Source organism: Lissotriton helveticus, chromosome 7, assembly GCF_964261635.1.
Source record: "Lissotriton helveticus chromosome 7, aLisHel1.1, whole genome shotgun sequence".
In the NCBI taxonomy this organism is placed as follows: Eukaryota; Metazoa; Chordata; class Amphibia; order Caudata; family Salamandridae; genus Lissotriton; species Lissotriton helveticus.
The window spans coordinates 977,356,454-977,375,828 of NC_136068.1; the positions used below are offsets into that span (position 1 = coordinate 977,356,454).

The 19,375-nt window shown below is 44.0% G+C and overlaps 1 protein-coding gene across 2 annotated transcripts in view; it reads right to left on the reverse strand.

The window, feature by feature from the left end:
- The window catches only part of CAMK2A (calcium/calmodulin dependent protein kinase II alpha), a 602,280-nt gene that overhangs the window by 23,309 nt on the left and 559,596 nt on the right, over positions 1–19,375 (reverse strand). The window lies entirely within an intron of this gene.

Consider the following 19,375-nt stretch of genomic DNA (forward strand, 5'->3'; position numbering starts at 1 on the left):
AGCAGGGTCAAGACTGATTTGCATATGGCTGGGTCCAAACTGGGGAGGCATAGTGAGATAAAGTATCATGGATTAAATCCAGATCTGTGACCGGGAGTAAGTGGTTGAATAGTTTCAGCACTCCGTCCATCATCTTGCTGTGTTTGTTAGGTTCACCCTAAGTGGCAAAGGGTATGATGCCCAGATGTGGGTCCCTTGCTTGCTGTGCCACTGGATTCAAGCAAGCCTGGCTGATGAGGGGTGAAACCCCGAAACCAGTCCCAGGATGCTTTTTTCTGGTTCAGGGAGGACCTCTGCCTGGCAGTTCTGGCTGGACTGTTCCCATGAGGAGCAGGGTCAAGACTGATTTGCATATGCCTGTGTCCAAATTGGGGAGGCATAGTGAGCAAACGAACAATGGCTTAAACCCAGATTTGTGACGGGGTGAGAGATTGAAAAGTTACAGCACTCTGTCCATCATCTTGTTGTGTTTGCTACTTCAGTGCAATGTCCTGAATGTGATGGGTAAGCCAGATGCTCACGCACACTGTGCCACTGGACCCAAGCCGCACCCTACTGAAGAGATCCAACTAGGATGAAAGTGGCCTTTGATTACTTGTCTTATGGTTTAAAAAGGACCTGGCTAGAAAGTTCTTTCTGGACTGTTTCTATTGCAGCAGGACCAAGACTGATTCTTATATAGTTGGATCTACACGGAGGTGGCATGGTGGGCAAAAAGTAAACTGGACTGGGATGTGGCCCAGAAATATTACCAGTGGCTGAGAACAATTCATGAATTTCACCCATCACTTTTTTGTTTACAATGCTTGGAAAGTCATCACAGTTCCCTGGGTTTGAATCTCATCCTGTTTGGGCACTAGCTAGAGCCTTACATTTTAATGCCAACCATGGAGGAAATTAAAGCACTAAGCAAGCTGGAACATTGCAAATGCCTAAGACGAAAATACGTTACTTACCTGTAGCTACGGTTATATGTATCTTTCACAGATTCACATGACTGAATCATTCCCCGTCGTCAAGATGGGACTCCCATCTCGACGATGGGGAATGATTCAGGCATGTGAATCTATGAAAGATACCCCAATACTGGATAAATAAGCTACTATTAAAATACGATGGAATAAGTCCTAAGACTCAGAACAAACATACAGAAAAGAAAGATGACAGCTAAGAAGAAAACTCCACCAAAAGAATGGCGACTACTTTTAAAGTAAAATATATGAATGAGACAAGCCATAGCAGTGGCTCAGCAAATTAAAGACTCTCACTGCTAACATAAGCTGTGACCTAGAGCGTTCGCACCAAAATGAGAAATTACAGGGGGAATCAGTAATTCTTGTCCCGATTCCTCTGGTCATTCTTCCTTTCAGCAGAACTTCACCCCGAGACTCCGTATGCTTTTAGCAGGAGCAGCCATGGCTCTTGTGATCCAAATGTGGCATTTAGCTGCCAGTGGCCATGTAATGAGGCCTTTAGTGGTGGCATGCTGGTTTCTTTGGAAAGCAGCAGCATCTTCTCTCGCTTTTCGCAGCTTTGCTGAAATCTTTTGTTGTGTCACTTTCATGCTCATCATTCCCATATCTCTATCTGTTCCCCCTCCTCCTGCTCTTCCTCTCTTTACAATCATTCTTCTCCTTCCCTACCTCCCTACAGCTTCTCTTCCACACAACGGCAGAACTGCAGTAGTTTCTCACATCGAAGAGTAGCATAATTACATCTCTGGAGATACGACTCATTGAATGTATCATTACTCCGGCTGGTTTAAGTTAAGAAACTAAATCAAAAAGCACTGGAAATACTACACTACCCTATATTTTAGCTGTAAGTGAAAGCTTTTGAGAAGCACGCCAATTAGTTACAAAAGCACCTCATGCTTTCTTGTTGTTCGCTTAATAATCATATTTGAGAAACTAACAACACTTAGCACGATTTATATTAAGTTAATTACTTCATGCACAACCAAGATAGACTCAGCATGATACACTATGCAGGTTTGCCTCACGGACCCACTCTGATATCGCAAAAGAAGTATTGGGTGGGCATTATGTGTATGTGATATGTCAGACCGGTGTGCTCCCTTTGAATTGAACTGTAGTGCCCATGGCTTGCCTGAAGAGGAAGGAAGTCAGTCTCTATGGAAACCTGCTGTCAGAGTTACCCTGTAACTACATGACACTAAAATAAATAAGCTTGAATGCCTGTACAACAGGCCCATTAAATAGAGAACATTTGTGAAATTTCTTCAAAAATGTCTAAGGAGTTTTGGGCTTCTACGAAGAATCCTTCCAAACTTAGGGTACACGGGTGAATATTTGACTGACTTACTGAGTAGCACGGCTAGGGGTAAATAGGGAAGATTCTTGAAGGATTGTTTGATTTGATTGAAAAAAGACACATATTGCTGGGATGGGAATGCCCCATGTATGGTAAATGGATTTGCACCTCTGCATTAAGTTACCCGACTGTAAGTGAATCTGGTAGCCTGGCTTTCTTTTAGCCCAGCACACACAAAGTCCTGCATGCACCCTGAGGCCTCTGCCTGAAATTGACCATGAGCCTGACTCTGAGGTCAACTAGGGTACAAAAGCAAACTCTGTAGTTGATACAATAAATCCATTAATCGTTCTTCAACATATACAGTTGGTAGGTGGCAGCATGTCAGTGGCATAACAAAACATCAAGGAGCCCCCCTGCAAGGTAAGGTGAGGGGCTCCTTTACCCATTCCCTAACTGCTGTGCTGCTTCTGAGCGTTTTATTTATTAGTTTTCAGCTGGTCAACCCAAAGAGGCCCCCTTTGAGGAGAACGGTATGGGGCCCCCTGCACTGCAGGGGCTGCGGGGGTCTCGGTTACGCTACGTTGTTGTTTGTGAATGTGTGTGTGCTGTAACCAGTGGGATCCATTTTGGAGAGCCCCTAGTTTTGACATGAAAGAAAATGGAGGTTGTGACATATCCTCCCCAGACTGTGGAGTGTATTGCCTACATTCCGGTGCTGCAGCATGTAGCTCTAAACACTGAAGTATTGAGGAAAGGAAGCATCACTCCCTTTAGAAATTCTATGTGACATGATTTGCAGAGGATTGCCGACTGGCCCATACTGAGTGCTGCTAAGTAGTTAATGACAGAAAAATGGGGTGATTCAGCAGATTCACTTGTTAAAGGGAGATACGTTTTTAGGGATGGCTTGGGTATTTTGTCTTCCTCTGAGTGATCTATCCAGGTAGCCTGATAAGAGGTAGGTATGCTTGTGTTATGAGCTCTCTTGCTTGAAACCAGTTTCATTGCTGTCTGCTGTGAGAGACATAACCTTACACAAAGGATTTGTCTGCACTGCTGATAGGAGATATATCTCTGAAAAAGGGTCCCCAAATGGGCTGCTGAATGGTAGGCAGTGGATCCATATCCCCTGTCTAGAAATCTTGGGGCCCAAACGTACCCACTTGTCTCCAGTTCCAAGATGCTCCACTGATGAAGGATGGGGGTACTCCACAGAGTGGTAAAATATCTTCTGTGATCTAGGGCTTGTGTCACCAACAGCAATTTCCAGAGGAGAAGGGACGTTGACTGGAACCTGCACATCTTGCTGGAGAAGGTGTGTGACTGCCTGAGACCTGGGGTGTGCCTGCCTGCTGAGAAGAGGCAAGAGAATGAATTGTCCTCTGGAGTTATTTGCCCAAGGAGGAGATGCCCAGCTATTGAGTCCAGAGACAGTAGTTGCCCAGAAGTGACAGATTATCTGTAGCCATGCTGCAGGAATCTGAGGGTCTCCCAGCACCTCTGCATGACTAAAGACCAAGTCTGCATACCCAGCGATCGAGCAAAGCACCCACTCCAGTGACCGCCACATAGGAGGGGAGGGGGCTTGTGCTGACTCTGTCTTCGCCGCACTCAAGGACCAGGCTTTCATGTCACGGACCAGAGGAAAGGAACCCCCCCACTGCAAGTTCTGGAGCTACATGTCTGGAGTCACTTCAAAGAGCCAATGCAGTCTTCACCAATGTGGTGAGAAGAAGGCATGGCTGCCGTAACGAGCTTTGGTGACCTCAAGCTGCGAACATCTGCCCCGTGTGAACATACCCGGTTGGAAATTCCCAGTGTGTACCATAACCACAGAAACACCTGTCTGAGAGATATTGAATTTTAAGTAAGTTGGTTAAACAGAATTTGCTGTTTTTCTTAAGATAGTAGCAACCCACATACAGGACCTGCATAGTCAAAGGTTACAGACTGACCTACGGCACACAGAATACTGGAAAACGTATTCACTTCATCATAGTAGTGTTCCTGCACTTAATACTAAAATGTTCTGTATAGTCAGCCCCATATACCTTTAGTGTGAATCCTGGTAGTGTTACCTTTTCTTTATGCACCGGTTTACGTTTTTTCGTGTGAGTAAAATATATATATTTTTTTTTCATAAACCAAAAAACACTGAATTGGCATTCACTTATTGCGCCTATTGTTTGATTGTTTGACTTCTCAGTCTCTACCCAACAGTGTTTCCTTGCGACGCCCTGGACTATTACCCTGAGAGTCAACTGGAGTGGTGGTGTTCCTGGCCCAGTTTGCAGATCATAGTAGGATGAAGCCCTGAACACCAGTGGTAAAAGGTCCCAACCACAAGGTTGAGGTCCAGTAACCCCTGCTTGCCCTTTATCCCCTAAACTGGCTCTAACATATATAAAAACATGTTATCCTGAATTATACTAATAATGAAATGTTACAACTATTGCCAAGTACTGGTAGTTGCATCAAGCAACTGATACATGGACACAATATAACTTGCATGATTTTCCTAAAACCTTCCCAAATGGCAGACAAGACCCGAGAATAGAGACATGTGGATAAAAGGGAGGAAGGATGGGTAGCCAAGAGGGAATAGGCTCTAATTGTCCTTAGTCTTAAGGAACATTGGGATAGCCAGAGCCCAGAGTATAAAAGAAAAGACACTTCATCTCCAGGAAGTTCAACAGTAAAAAGACGTACAGGTAAACTAAGAGTGGTACAAAGAGTGTATATTCTTTAACCCTGGGTGAGTGGTTGACCTTGATCCCATTGACACAAGATTCTCTTTTTGAGGTGAGCAGGATCATATAGGTCTGACTCTTGGGAGTGCTCATTGGTTAAGGTGATACAGAGGTAAAAGTGCATTACCCTGTGGGAGATGTGACCCTAGAAGTAAACAGGGCCATTGAAGGGAGGACGAGGGTGGTGTTTTTCCATAAGTTACCAGTGATGTGCATTTCTGATGTAAGACCTTACATGAACTGGAATGATAGCAAGTGTGGGTGAAGCACAGACAAACCCTCTTCGCGATTCTAAGGAGTATATTCTTGAAAGTGGGGGAAACTGGCCCCACAACAAAGATACAGTCAGAAGGTATGGTCATTTCTCAGTCAAGATGGCAGAACCTCAATAGATTTAGTAGTGTCCAGTAACCTGAGGTGAGTATTAGCATATAAAAGAAGACTGGGACACACTTCTATCTTGGGGTCCACCAGGTTCGGAGCTGCAGGCAGTCACACAGTCGAAGACTTTTTGGGGAGAGGGGCACTAGTTCCTTGTGACATCCCGGGAGGGGTTTCATATCCCTGGCCCGAGTGCATTCGAGTGAAACAAGCAGTTCTAAAGAAAGATTACTTAAGTGTAGGACAGACAGAGGTGACATTATTTGCTCCCATGTAAGATTCATGGTTAGAATTAGAAGGGTAGGAAGATGTATACCACAGTGAACAACAGGAGAAAGCTAAGCGGCCTCATGCTGGCCTACAGTCCCTGAAGGGGTGACTAACATTCTGCCCTGTCAGACGTGGGAGAGAATACTTCTCTGTGTTGAGCATTTGCCAGAAGGGCACAAGTCGTTAAGAAAGAAGTGGGGGGGACGCTGTCACCGGAAGTGACGTCACGACAGGAAGTGACGTCACGGAAGGTGCCGAGCTCCTTGTCCCAGAGAGGCCAAAGAGTGAAGTCCAGCTGTTTGGCAGGGGGGACGGCATCCCCCGGGTAAAATAAGTGGGGGGACGCCGTCCACCCGCGCGGTACCCCGACTCAAGCCCTGTTTGCCAGACTGTCATCCAAAGGGAAAAGCTGACTTGTCTCCACATACCATGAAGGAACAGTGTCACTCTTCCCACGCGCTCTGGTGAGAACTGTTGAGCCTGAGAGGTTTGGAAGGTCTAAAAGGTCTAAATTGTGCTGACTGAGCAGAAGGACCATGGAAGTGAGGAGCAGAGAAGGGGCCTTCCACCCTGAAGTATTGAGCCCCAGCAGTCAGAGGTTGAGGGTTCACCAAAGTCGCCCTAGCCGTGGCGCCACACCTCTTCTGCTGACATCTGCTGGCGGGTCTGGATTCCCACCGTGGAACACATTAGACACAATGGGGGCTTATTTACAAGCCCCTTGCGCCACCCGTATGTTACTTTTCCCATGTTAGAAATGACACAAAAGTGGCGCAAGAGGTTTGAAAATAAGCCCCAAGATGTAACAGCGGTCGAGGTCCGGCAGAAGCTATCAAGAAATGCCAAATTACTAACTACAACAGGTAAAAAAAGTGCCATTTCGGAGTATGGGGAGTGCTCCAGGAGGCAATATGCTATTTTGCCTGGAACGCTGAAAGTTATTTTCTGGTTAACGGTGTTATTTCATTATCTATCGCTTCTATGTCGTATCAAATAGCGCAAATACAAAACTCTGTCCATAGAAAGCCTCGGCAGAGAGGCCCGCCCCATCAGACCACCAAGCCTCTCTTTGGTAGCAAGAGTGGGCCTCACAGCAAAAGGTCAATCCCGCCAGCTTCAGGCTCCTGACGGAGCTCCGCATGCAGCAGAGGCATTAACCTACTAAGCTGGACGGTGCTTCATTTAGATAATAACTGGGCAGCCGCTTAGGTTGCACCCTACATGGGGCGGAAGATTGGCTCGACTATCATCGAATATAGCCCTCCAAATGCCACGGAGAGGGGGCAATAGGTCTTTTTTGTCTGGGGTGACAACATCCATCCTGAGACACAGGTCGGCAGCCGCGCTAGCTATTCTCTGCCTCTCCGCGGAAAGTAAAGCGTGATTTTGCACGCATTTTCACTCTTAATTTTACCAAGAAGGAATACAAAGCTATTTAACAAAGCAATGCGTTGGCCCAGGAGGGTTCTTCCTTTGTGTTGCCTGTTTTGCATTTCTCGCCTGAAGTCCCCGATTCTCCAGCACATTGATTCTTGCATTTCCCCTGCTGGGAAGCGTGGGTGAGTTTTCAATTAAGTCGGTGTCACGCTGAGAACCATCAGCTTTTCAATTAAACCATCTAATTTCACCAAGAGGTGAGATGGAAATCGCTGCCTGTGCATCCCCCAGCACCCAAAAAGTGGAATCCCGCCATACCGGGGCTATGCTCATTTCCAGGATGACAGCCACAAGGGCTTCTCGGGGGCATCGTGGAAAAGTACGATTTTAACCAGAACACATTAAGTCATATGACAGAATCCGAGTCTTGAAAATGTTGCGTTTCCGAACTCCGAAATACTTCAAAGACCGTAATCAGGAGTAATACCGTGTTCGCATTGTGTGACCCTGTGAAAACTGGGCCCACGTGCATTATCAGAACTTTGGCCGAGGTGTCTGACTGCGAAAATATGTGCATTATTTAACTTCTGTTGACACGACAACTATATGCAGTGCTGCAGCATTGGATAGACTAGGCGAATATATGCATTTATGTGGCGTGGAACTAGACGTAGGTACAAAAGGTATGCCAATGGCACTGGGGAAACTGATAAAGTGGGCAGAAATGTGAATTTCTCTGGTATTGTATTAAGTAGGCCAATTTGTTCGCCGTCAAAACTGTCTATAAAAGATAAAGCCAAACAAGAGGACTCATTCCCCATCATCCATCTGAACAAGAAGTGACACCACTGGTCTCCTGCCAAAGCTGTCTTCACTTAATGGAGGCTGCATAGAGTGGGAATTCTATGCAGCCATTCACGTCCTGAGCCCCGGTCACATCTCCCAACGCTGTTGCCACGACTTGCCATACAACACATGGCTATGGCAATCACCCCCCACCCCCAGGTGCAAGATCTCAAGACAGGGCACTTCAAACAGACCAAGAGGCGGAATCGGAATTCTTTTTGAAGAATCCATCAAATGCTCCACCACCTCATAAAGCACCACCAACAACATGGGACACTTGACCTTCAAACTTCACATCACTGCCAACTACACTCTGAGCATCACCCTCATCTACTGTCCCCACCCGAATCACGCACCAATTTCAGCAGCCCTATTGTGGATGTCATCGCCTCCCTAATCCTCGACTTCATGAACTTCATCTTCCTCGGCAAACTCAACTACCACCTGGAGGACTTCACAGTTCCCAACATAACCAACCTCCCAGAGAACCTGTCTAACCTTGGACTCAACCAGCTTGTGGAAGGCTCCACACACGCTGCTGGACACCTATTCAACCCCAGCTTCAGCAGCATTCCAGTAGGCAAGTCGAAAGCATCCCCTGTTCCGACCATGCCCTTGTCAACTTCCACACACTCTCCCCACACCCTGCAGAAACATCAAGACTTCTTGATGGGAGTGGAACAAGATCTCAGAAGCATCCTGGTCTTTTGAACTTCTACACCCCCAGCCTCGACATAGGAACAACCTCCACAAATCGCCAATTTCAACACCCAGATCACCACCTGCCCAGACACCCTGGCTCCTCTCAATGCCAACAAAGCCACAAGAACCAGACTGCAAGAAAGCTGGTACATGGAAAAGCTCAGGCTTACCAAACGTCACTGCAAACAACTTGAACGCAGATGGAGACAAGGTCAGAGTGGCACAGACAAGAGCATCTACAAGTTTGCACTCAGACGCTACCATAAGAAAATCACAACCACCAAATGCTCCATGCTCACCAACCACATCGAAAGCAGCACTGCCAGCGCCAAAAACATTTTCACCACAGTGGAAGATTTCACTTCACCATCAGTAAACTCCATCAGCATAACCCCTTATCAGGACCTCTGCACCCAGCTGTCCCTATTCTTTAGAAACAAGATCACCAGCATCTTCAACAACTTCGAGCCTCAGCTGGACCCTTTCACCCTCACAGCCCTCCTGTCCATCTCAACCGAAATCCAGAGGACCACCCTGACCACCTGGTACACCATCATCACTCAAGAAACCGCAATGACCATGCAGTCCAAACATTCTGGAGCACCCTCAGACCCCTGCCCTCACTACATCTTCATAAGAGGGCTGGGCCCCATCAATGCAGCCCTAACAGCGATTATGAATAACTATATCATGCCAGTGGCTACCCGGATGCCTGGAAAAAAGCCACTGTACTCACCTTCCTCAAGAAACCCTCACTAGACCTGAAGACACTAGCCAACTACTGGCTTATGTGATAGAACTACACAGTAAAAAGTCATGGAAATGATGATAAATAAACGCCTAACCACCCACCTCAACAACAACCATCTTCTTGAAGCCACTCAATCTGGATTTAGGCCCAGTCACAGACAGAAACCACGCATGGTGAAAACACTATTTCTAGTTAGATGGGTAAACTATAACTGGCACATTTTCCCTTATGTCTTTTTTTAAAACCCTTTTCAGGACACAGGGACCACGTCTTCATGTCCTGTAATGGTGGCCATAACATTTCTGTTCATGTTGCGACCTGTCAATCACAGCTCTTGCTGCAAAAAGCCCCCCTCAGCCAATCAGAACATTTGAATTTTCTAATTCAAGCCCAACTGTCAATAAATCTATACAATTCAAACCTCAGTTTTTCAAAAACTACTGAACACATTTATACCAAATCCCAAAGAGCAGATTTGTGGGTAAAGATCTAGTTTTCTGCCAAATTTTGTGCAATTTAGTCCCTCTAAAATTGCCTATGGAAATTACTTGGAGAATTTGCATTTTGGAATCCCCCTTTTTCTCAGCCCATGCTTGACATAACACCCTGAAACATTCCAGGAAGGAGCTGAGGTGGATGAACCTTTTGTTTAGAAAGTTTTGTGCAGATTCATCAAACAAGGCCCTTGTGAACACATTCCTAACTATAACTACCCTGTGGGTAATATATATATATATATTCACTGAAACACAGGTTAAAATAACATTATGGTTAGGTGAAATGGTTCATAACACCGTAATGTTTTAAGGGTAAACAGTCAAAATATCGAGTAAAAAATATCGAATGGACATAATATCGAGTTTAAATTATAGAATGGAAAATATATCGAATGGACAGAATATAGACATCAAAAATATAGTTTTTAAGGTAAGTAATGTAATATTGAATGTTAAAAATATAGAAAGTAAAAATATCGAAGTATATAATATAGGTTATTAAAATTATCGAATTTTTAATAATATCGATTTTTTATAGTGTTTTTTATGTTATTATATGTGTGAAAAGTGTGTATATATGTTATAATTTATTTTAATTAATGAATTTTGTTTTTTTAATTTTTGCGTAATTTAATTCTGTAGCGGGTTGTGGGTTTATAGGGCAATAGGGTGGGAAGTAATTTAATTATAATTAATTAAATATGTAAATTTATATATTGGTATCCATTTTTTATTAATTGTTAATTAATTTATATTTGGTAATTAATTACATTTTAATTGGCAATTACTTTTAATTAATTTATTAATTGCTAATTATGTTAATTTTACTAATTTATTTTCTGTAGTGGGTTGTGGGTCTATAGGGGAATAGGGTGGGAAGTAATTTATTTATAATTAATTAAATAATTCAATTTATTTAATTGTATTTAATTTGAATTAATTGTTAATACATTTTTAATTGTTAATTAATTAATAGTTAATTTGTAATTAATTTGTATTAATAGGTAACTTATTGTAATCATTAATTTTAATTTGTAATTTTAATTGATTAATTATTATATTATATTAAACTGGTAATTACTTGTAATTATTTTTTTATAGATATTAATTTATATATTTTTAAATAATATATGAAGTATTTACTTTCCCTACTGTTGCACTCTCTGGAGTGGGAATAGTAATTTTTACCCCTACGCTATCCAACGCTTTCCCTACTGTTGCACTCTTTGGAGTGGGAATAGTAATTTTAACCCCTACGCTATCCAATGCTTTCCCTACTGTTGCACTCTTTGGAGTGGGAATAGTAACTTTAACCCCTACGCTATCTAAGGCTTTCCCCACTGTTGCACTCTTTGGAGTGGGAATAGTAATTTTTACCCCTACGCTATCCAACGCTGTCCCTACTGTTGCACTCACTGGAGTGGGAATAGTAATTTTTACCCCTACGCTATCCAACTTTTTCCCAACTGTTGCACCCACTGGAGTGAGAATAGTAATTTTTACCTCTACGCTATCCAACGCTTTCCCTACTGTTGCACTCACTGGAGTGGGAATAGTAATTTTTACTCCTACGCTTTCCAACGCTTTCCCTACTGTTGCACCCACTGAAGTGGGAATAGTAATTTTAACCCCTACGCTATCCAACGCTTTCCCTACTGTTGCACTCTTTGGAGTGGGAATAATTTTTACCCCTACGTTATCCAATGCTTTCCCTACTGTTGCACGCCCTGGAGTGGGAATAGTAATTTTTACCCCTATGCTATCCAACGCTTTCCCTACTGTTGCACCCACTGGAGTGGGAATAGTAATTTTTACCTCTACGCTATCCAACGCTTTCCCTACTGTTGCACTCACTGGAGTGGGAATAGTAATTTTTACCCATACGCTATCCAACGCTTTCCCTACTGTTGCACCCACTGGAGTGGGAATAGTAATTTTTACCCCTACGCTATCCAACGCTTTCCCTACTGTTGCACTCTTTGGAGTGGGAATAGTAATTTTAACCCCTACGCTATCCAAAGCTTTCCCTACTGTTGCACTCTTTGGAGTGGGAATAGTAATTTGTACCCCTACGCTATCCAACGCTTTCCCTACAGTTGCACTCTTTGGAGTTGGAATAGTAATTTTTACCCCTACGCTATCCAACGCTTTCCCTACTGTTGCTCCCACTGGAGTGGAAATAGTAATTTTTACCCCTTCGCTATCCAACGCTTTCCCTACTGTTGCACTCACTGGAGTGTGAATAGTAATTTTTACCCCTACGCTATCCAACGCTTTCCCTACTGTTGCACTCATTGGAGTGGGAATAGTAATTTTAACACTCTTGCTACGGTAATAATATTGTATATTTTTTAATAATATTATGTTAATATATATATATATATATATATGTTTTAACAAATACAATTTTATTTTTTTATAACTTAAATTAATTATGTAATAATTTTAAGGTTATTTAAGTATTTTTAAGTATATTTTAGTTATTTATTTTTAATTTGTTTTTTAATTTTACATTAATTTTAATAAATTCGATAGTTCATATTTTTAAACGATATTTTTGATTCGATATTTTTGTACTTACCTGTTTGTAGATAGGACTTCGATATTTTTGTAGTCGATATTTTGGAGTCGATATTTTAAATGCCTATATTTTTGTAGTCGATATTATGTCAGTGATCCGTTTTAAGATCTAAAAACTACAGAATTCACCAGACATAGTTATAGTTATCTCAAGTTACTATAACTTGTGCTCTAAGGTAACAATGCAGTTTTCTCATCAATAACTGAATTGCAAATGTTGCAGTGAAATTATTTAAGTCAAAGTGGAGGAACCAGGAGCTTTTTATGAGGTCCTGCACAACGCTCCTAATAGATACATAAATCAAAAGAATGTGCAGTTCCTAAGGAGAGAGGAAGGGCGTGAACAGGTCTCTTATGGATGGCCCTCACACACTCCGAAGAATGGCTTCATCATTGGGCTGTGCTCCTCTTAGGGCCGGTGCTGCAATGCCCGACGGGCTCCTGCGAAGGGGCTCTTTCCCGGGGATCTTTTAAGAGACAGCCGTTTGGTGAGTGAGGGTCAGTGGTCAAGGTAATGCAGTGAGTGTGAGTTGTGGATAAAAATAGGTTTAGTACTGCCCTATAAGGAACAAATTTTATTCGTGGGGTGTACTAACCTAACCAAAATTGTGTGAGCCCTGTTCGGAATTAATGGTCCTACAGTGTCTAGTTTGTGTATATGGTCGACATGTTTCTTGCCTTCTACCCCTAACGGGTCAATCAGCAATTCTTCAGGACCAGTGTCTACAGGAGTTATAGTTACTTGAGATAACTATAACTGGTGAATTTCTTTGGTTTTTAGACTTTAAATGTTACGTTGTTACTGAACATGTCACTAACTATAATATTACTTTAACAATTGTTTTTTGAGTACATTTTCAGCTTTTTTTAACATAAAGCAATATTTTACAATCACGCATTAAGCCAATCCCCCTGCTCTGTGCGGCCCTGAGTTGTGCGTGGCGGGGGGTTGGCTGAAAGGCCTGCGGCAAACCCTCCACAGTCAGCCAACCCTACATTAGGTAGGCCTTTGGCTGTGCACAGCAGGGGTGTTGGCTACAGGGCAAGGCCCTGTGCCCAACCTATCTGGAGGCAGCCCACCCGAACTGCGCACAGCCTTTCATTGTGTGTAGTTGGCAACAGGGCCTGGCATACAGCCAGGCCCTGCATCCAACTTCTTGCAGGCAGCCACCCGGAGGCAGCCAACTCAGTGCAGCGCTCAACCTCAGTCGTGCTTGTGGTTGTCTGCAGGGTGTGGCTTGCAGCCAGGCCCAGTGTCAAACTCCCCCAGGCAGCCAACCCCACGCTGTGCATGGCCTTTGGACAACCCCCCAGCAGGCTGTTATTCGAATAGGGCTCACAGGTCTGAATTCTTATGGGGAAGGGGGCATCATTCAGCTCCCCTCTCAGAGCCTAATCGGGCCCCACGGACCCTATCCGGCAGGGCCAAATTGCTTTAAAATGGGAAGGGGGGCGCAAAGTATTTACCCTAGATTTGTAATTGCTCTGCTTCCAGTTAGATAGATCAGAGGATTTTATCTCGGATGAATGAGAATTAGTAAAAAAAGAACATGCCCCAAAGAATCTCATCCATTTAAAAGCTACAAATTTAGCAGGGGAGGCTGGTACCAAATCCTACCGAGTCAATGTATTTAAAGTGTCCAGTTATCTGGATCACAAGGGGACCCGTAGCCAGTACTCTATTTATTTATTTATTATTTATTTAAAGGTTTATATAGCGCCAGAATCGACTCCAAGGCGTATCTCTGCGCTTATGTGGGAGCGTATCAGTTGTTCATAGGAAGACTGTAGCAGTGGCGGCTGGTGACATTTGAAAGTGGAGGGCGTAAGTGTTGGATTTAAGTGTTATTTCGTGTTTGGGGAGAAAACCTTCAAGAAACCAGTGGCAAATGGTACATTTTAAAGAAAATTTGAGAAAGAGAGGTTTATTTAGCAATTGTGAAAATGCAGTACTGAAATATTTAAATACATCAAAACCTGCTCCATATCTTACTGCCTTAAATATATTAAACAGTTACTGTAGTGAGCCACTTGTACGATTGGACATAAGTACTGTGCAAATGAAACGATAAATGTGTTGCACATAAGCAATATGAAGACTCAGCAGCTATAAATAATGAGATCACCATAGTGCAATATATGCCATTGAGAGCAGCTATGCCTCTGCAAAGAATGATTAACAATTAGTTATGGCCAGTGTCCAGGGAATTGAGTTCATTATTGTTGTTGAGTAATAAATGTGGAGTAGTCCTGCAGGAGTGTGTCGACCGAGTGGAAGTAAACATATACAATGAAACACAGCCCCGAAAAATGAAAATCTGGTCTTAAATAATAGATGGTGACATTTACATTAGAAATAATTACATTTGAGTTCCTTAGGATTATAATTGTCAATTAACAATTAAAAACGCACAAAAAGAAACCCATTTGCTTCATATGTAAATGTCACCATGTAAAATTTAGATCAGCTTTCCGTCTTTTTTTATTTTCACTCGTCATGCTGCAGCAGGAAGCAGTCACCAGACAAACACATTCCAGCTCACAATTAATGATGTCCACAGTCTTGCCCTTTTATTATCAGAAATGATAAATCGGTTACCAGTTCAAGCACATTTTGTCTAGAAGTGAAAGCATACCGGGGGGAACGGTGTAACTTCACTTCTGGCATGAAACGTCAGCTACCGTCTTAAAACAAACATTCAAGGAAAGGCGCGAGGCATTTTTACCAAGGACAAAAGTAATGTGCAAGGGCAGGAGTGCAAATAATAAATATGACGTGAAGACGGATGGTGGCAAAACACCAACACGGCAGCAATGAAACCAAGCGTAGTTGCCAGTGTATATAAGCAGAGCAGTGCAGGACGATATGACTTGGCACACGGCGAAATCCCTATCGCCTCAAAAGAGAGATAAAGATAGCTCCTAACAGAGAAAATATTTATACATCTGCCTTGAGCCGAACTAGTGTTCTAGGAAAAAAAAACACTAAGTGCTGTACAAGTCTCGGCGACCGGCTCCAGTATATCCTGTGATTCTGTGCAAATCACTTATATTGCTGGTGCTTTAAACACATCTGATCTTGATTAATGTAGCCCGGGTACTCATGCAATGCGCGCCAATATATTTGGTTCGCGTTTGCTAACTACAAACTCCTGCGTGAACACCATATGGATGCTTAACTGCACGTAAAAATTCCATAAAAAGGTATGTATATTAATGACAGCTTAAAGGGAAAATTCGGCACCTACCAGCCTGTATTCTTTTGGGCCTACGCTGTAACAACACCAATGAAACATGGCTCACTTTCGGCTCCATAACACTTTCAAAAGTGAAAGCACTGGTACCCTTGCTTATGTTCTTGTATTGGATGTAACGACCCAATTGACCAGCTGAAAGGGCAGCGAAAGGACAATATAATATTTATTTACCGTCAGACTCCCGAGGCGAGCTGCGAGCACACAACGACGACGGTCAGGACGACTGGTGGTGGTCACGCGTTTTGTCTTCGTGACTCTCCAGACTCTGCACTTTCACTTTCTTCACTTGAGACTTGAGCTGTTGTTGTGATCTGGCCGGGTTTCACCACGCACGGTGACGTCCCCGACAGCGTAGAAAATGGCCAATCACCTCGATATGGCTGGATAGCCATATGGTGATTGGCAAATTTACAGTGCAGCCGGCAGCCCCTCAGCAGAGCAACCAACGTGCAGACACATCCTGCTGCAGCAGCCAATCCTGGCGCAGCGTTAAAGCAACACTGCGCCAGGATTGGGCTACGAGCAGGATACTATCTGCCCATTTATGAGACCGGGGGCCCGGGTCCCTACCTGACTGTGCTTGTGTCTCGAGAAGGGGGGGGAGGGAAGGTCTACTGTGCGCATGCGCGGGCCAGTCGAAGTTTTCACTACTCCTGGATCCCACAAGCGCATTACTGATTTACTGTCCCAGCTATTCTCACTCTGCCTGTGCATGCGCTGCCTGTCACTCTCTCTGCTGCAGCCCGGCCCCCCGGCCACGGCCCACTTCCTACGATGCCCGGATTGTGTCAGGCTTGTCCCGGGGCCGGTAGCGCACAGTGCGCTCGGATTTATTTTTTCATCAGCTGCTGCTGAGCTGACAGCTGCAGACAGCACAGATCAGATCCTTGGCTTTCAATGCAAGTGCGGTCGTCCATGGCTAGTGGGGCAACGCCCCAACGCCCCCAATGGACGGACCGCCACTGGACTGTAGGTTGTTTAAAAACAGAAGAGAGAAGTTTTAAGTAATTTCCTAAAAACAAGATGGTTCGAACATTCTCTTAATTGAAGAGGGAGGGCGTTCCAATGTTTAGGTCCAAGGTATGAGAGAGATGTACCCCCCAATCTCACTCTCCTGATTCTGGGAACTATCAGCAGATATTTAGTGCTGGAGCGCAGAGCTCTCGAGGGGAGATAGGGAATAAACTTTTCTGACAGATAGCTGGGGCCGAGATTGTGCAGTGCCTTGTGAATGGTACAATAGACCTTGAACTGTATCCGTTGGCGTATTGGGAGCCAGTGGAGTTTTAGAAGGAGAGGGCGGGAAGCTGATCTAGGCGGCATATTTAAGACCAGTGGTGCCGCCGTGTTTTGAACCACTTGTAGTCTATTAATTAAAGCTACATTGGCAGAGAGCAACAGGCCATTGCAATAGTCTAGGCGGCTCAATATGAGTGCCTGGGTCAGAGTCTTACGAACAGAGTCTAGAAGTAAAGGAAAGACTCGTCGGAGTAGGCCCAAGGTCGCAAGGAGAACCAGATTTCACTTGGTTCCTTAAAGTCTCTACGTCTGTAATAGTAAGTGGGGGAAAGTTTTCAAGTAGCGTAGAAGGAGTCGGTCCTAATACATCCACTGCCGTGGGCAGTTGATGTGGGCTACTCAAGGAAACGATACTGTCAAAAATTGATTCAATTTATTGTGAAAAGTATGATGCAATTTGATTGCAGAGTGATTGTGTAGGAACTTCTGCATTTTCACAGGCCTTAGGGTTTATAAATTACTGAAGAATGTTATATAAAACCTTCGGCGTTTTACCAGAAAAAGTGAGTTGGGTGGAGATGTGATCCCTTCGTGCGAAGCGTAATACTATTATGATAACTCGACATAGAGGCTAAGAACTGGGTTTTATCACTTTCTTTGTGGGTGATACGCCACTTCCATTCAAGTTTCCTGCAGAGTTTTTTCAGTGTGAGTAGATGAGATGTATACCGGATAGCTTGCTGGCGCTTTGGATGAGTAGCGGAACGTTTCTCTGGTGCAAGATGGTCTATGGTTTGAGTTAATACTAGGTTGTAGTTTGTAAGCGCTTCATCTAGACTATCAGAGAGTTTGTTCCAAGGGACTTTCAGAGAGGCTTGAAAGTTCTCAGGAGTGACCTTCTGCCAATGCCTACGGGTCCTACTGGTGTCTTGATATTGGCCCTATGTTCTACTTTGTAGTTTTTAATTGCAAACTCAGTTAAAGCATGATCCGTCCATCTGAGTTGCTCTGGTGGCTCACACTGTATGTTAGGAGAGTTAGATAAAATAATATCTAATTTACGGACAGCCGTATGGGTAGGACCTTCATTCAGGTTTTTTAGGACCAGAAGTGCAAGATCGTTCAGGAAGGCTAATGACTCCATATTATTAGAACATTCACTATGGATGTTAAAGCTGCCTAATAATAGGAAGTTAGTACTGGCAAGTACATGAGGGGCTATAAGTTTGATAAGTTTATTTGAAAGGTCTGTCAAGGGGCCGGGGGGGGGGGGAAATAAACCAAAGCCCCCTTCCAACTGACTTGAGCTGACAGGTCAATTCGGAATATAAGAACTTCCATCTTTGAATCACAATGTTTATCTAAAACAGAGACTTTAATACAATCCTTATGTATGATGGCAATCCCTCACACCGTCTTAGCTGGTCTGTCGACTCTAATAAACTTGTAACCCTCTGGAATGGCCAAAGCGATAGAAGGCGTAGAATGGAGCTTGAGCCAGGTTTCCGTTAGAAACCCCAAATCTGGCTGTGTTGTGGAGAGTAGATCCCAAATTTCCATGGAGTGCTTAGGTAGTGAACAGACATTACAGACATTTATCCATTCCCTCTCATTCCTAGTTGTAGGGTGTGTCCCACCTAACGAGGGGGCATGCTTTGTACAATACAGGACCTTATATAGTAGGGAATGGTCAGGTGTTACCCAAGTTTGCTTTATATTGGCAACATTACTCAGATATTGGCAATATCTGCACGAAAAGGGGCCTTCCACTACTGGTGGGTAACAGAGTTGGCAGCACGGAGTGTTACTTTTTCTAAGATCCAGTAATCCCTGTCTGGTATAACTCTTGGTTTTACCTGCGGTCATAAAATCTGTAGTGACCCGACCAGGGGTCCTGGCTTCTGCCGTCGTCCTGGCGCGGACAGGCGCAGACGGGCATGCCATTGGTGCGACGCTGGCGCGACGCCGGTGTGCCCGCTGCGCGCCTCCTGAAGCATCCCTTTAATGAAGGTGGTTGGGGCACTAGAGCGCCAACCTCCTTCCGCCAGAAGTGGGTAAAAATAACAGCAAGGAAGTTCAAAGAATTAAAAGAATCTCCCTCCACAACAAACAAGCAACGCTCGCGGTGGACCGGGGAGTCAAACACACACTCAGTCAGGTAAGAAAAGTAGCACTAAAATAGTCTGTTTCTAATGTTAGCAGCGTGAATAAAAATTAAGCAGCGAGTGCAACATACAGGTATCACCCACAGATGATAGCGTGTCTGCTGCGCGTCTCCTGAAGCATCCCTTAAGTGAAGGTGGTTGGGGCACTAGAGCGCCAACCTCCTTCCGCCGGGACAAAGGATGTTACTAAGGAAAGACAAGCTAAGGACCCTAACTCTTTTCAAGGTAATTTATCTAACTGAGGACCTACTGATGCAGGTAATCAAGTGCCCTTGGAGTACCA